Genomic DNA, 2,500 nt, shown 5'->3' with positions numbered 1-2,500 from the left:
GATTGGACAACACTGTGGATCAGAGTGAGCGTACATTAACCTGCTGACCACTGATTGGTCAACGAGCAACAGGTGTGGGAACCCTTCCTCTCTCTCTCTCTCTCTCTCTCTCTCTCTCTCTCTCTCTCTCTCGTGTAAAGTGGGTCAATAAGTGCTTTGATTCTAATTACAATCAGAGCCTTCAACGATGAAGATGTACACCAAAAGTGCAAAAATCCTTCGTACATATAAAACAAAATAATGAAATAACTAAAACAACGGCTTTTAAGTGTGGTATTATAAAGACAAGACATAGCGATGGATAGAGGATTTCGCTCAGATAGCACTTGTTATGCTATCATTACGTCTGCACATTATTAAGTCTCCTATTGCACTCCTACCATCCCTGGAGAGGGATCCCTCTTCTGGGTTCCTCCTCCAGGTTCACTGATATTAGGGGGGGTTTCCCTGCCCTTTGGGGGGCTAGGGTCAGGGGGCGTCCTTTAAGGGACGGCCGGGGAGTTTCTCCCAAAGAGCCATCCCCCCAAATACAGACATGTTGCCATGGCTGAGAATATATTGTGAAATACACTCAATAATTATTATGATGACATGGAAATAAACACAAGACCACACACACACACACACACACACCACACACACACACACACACACACACACACACACACACACACACACACACACACACACACACACACACACACACACAGACCACAGATAACAAGACTCAGCGTGTAGAGGAGAGGAAATGAAGATCTGAAGATAAATATGTTTCTTCATAACTATTAGTATGTAAGCTTTAATAAAAGGTTTAATAAAATAGTTCTCAACAGCTAGATTTTTTATTATCCTTATATATATAACTATATGAGACTCATATAACTATATTAGCCTTGTTATAAAGGGTAATGATGATAGTTTGATGCTATTCTCTTGCAAAACAAAATAGCTTGTGGTATAGATCTGGTTCAGATTATCTGGTTCGGTGAGATCTATTCTGGTTTCCCCCAACAGAGCCATACAGCTGAACATAAACACGTTGCCCTAGCTTGTATATATTTTGCTTTAAATAAAAATTGTATGGACTGAAATGAGAATAGTGTTGGTCTGCAAGTGTCCATCAGAGCATTCACAACAGCAAAGGTGTATGTGTGTGTGTGTGTTTGTGTGTGTGTGTGTGTGTGTGTGTGCGCGTGTCAACATTAACTTTTTCATGAGGCCTTGTCCCTCAGATAAGTACATTTACCTTTCTCTTGTCCAGGCACAAAAGTCACTTTTCCGAGTAAAAATGTGTAATTTTACAATGGTGATAATTGTTCATGTTTTTTTTGCGAACGGAGAATGCAGAATTCAGACGAGCAAACAGTTGCAATAATTCACACCATGTCAACCACATCACTAAAGCAGCAATATCCCTCCTCTCAATCACATTGGCTCTGAGCAATAACTGTTTAAATCCTCTCACTCACTCACTCACTCACTCACTCACTCACTCACTCACTCACTCACTCACTCACTCACTCACTCACTCACTCACACGCTCATCGCACACACACAAACAAGCTCACACGCACTCTTTCTCACGCACAACTTACACACACACTCTTCCCAGTTCCCGATTCCCAATGCAATATTCCCTCTGTGAGCCCAACCCTCTCCCTGTGATTGGACGACACTGTGGATCAGAGTGAGCGTACATTAACCTGATGACCACTGATTGGTCAACGAGCAACAGGTGTGGGAACCCTTCCTCTCTCTCTCTCTCTCTCTCTCTCTCTCTCTCTCGCTCTCTCTCTCTCTCTCTCTCTCTCTCTCTCTCTCTCTCTCTCTCTCTCTCTCTCTCTCTCTCTCGTGTGTAAAGTGGGTCAGTAAGTGCTTCGATTCTACTTACAGTCAGGGCCTTCAACGATGAAGATGTACACCAAAAGTGCAAAAATCCTTTAAGTACATGTAAAACAGAATCTTGAAATAACTAAAGCAACGGCTTTTACGTGTTACACTATAAAGACAAGAGATATCGATAGATAGAGGAATCTCTCAGATAGCACTTGTTATGCTACCATTACGTCTGCACATTATTACGTCTCCTATTGCACTCCTACCATCCCTGGAGAGGGATCCCTCTTCTGGGTTCCTCCTCCAGGTTCACTGATATTAGGGGGGGTTTCCCTGCCCTTTGGGGGGCTAGGGTCAGGGGGCGTCCTTTAAGAAGCGGCCTGTGAAGCCCTTCAGATCTCTGGTACAGGGCGTTCTAAACTGTTTGACCTGATGGGGATGTGGTGTTTCAAGGCTGCTCGGACGGCCGGGGAGTTTCCCCCACAGAGCCATCCCCCCAAATACAGACATGTTGCCATGGCTGAGAATATATTGTGAAATACACACACACACACCGCACACCACACACCCACACACACACCCACACACACACCCACACACACACACACACACACACACACACACACACACACACACACACACACACACACACACACACACACAC

At 44.2% G+C, this 2,500-nt stretch overlaps 1 long non-coding RNA gene across 1 annotated transcript in view; it reads left to right on the top strand.

Annotated features, from left to right (window-relative positions):
* LOC115535307 (uncharacterized) overlaps window positions 1-1,165 on the top strand; it is a 9,523-nt gene extending 8,358 nt beyond the window's left edge. The window contains exon 3 of the long non-coding RNA XR_003974453.1: window positions 1,144-1,165. This is a non-coding gene — a long non-coding RNA (uncharacterized LOC115535307). The remainder of the gene's footprint in view (window positions 1-1,143) is intronic.
* The last annotated feature ends 1,335 nt before the right edge of the window (window positions 1,166-2,500 follow it).

Source organism: Gadus morhua, chromosome 22 (assembly GCF_902167405.1).
Source record: "Gadus morhua chromosome 22, gadMor3.0, whole genome shotgun sequence".
In the NCBI taxonomy this organism is placed as follows: Eukaryota; Metazoa; Chordata; class Actinopteri; order Gadiformes; family Gadidae; genus Gadus; species Gadus morhua.
This window is presented reverse-complemented; position numbering and strand designations above follow the sequence as displayed.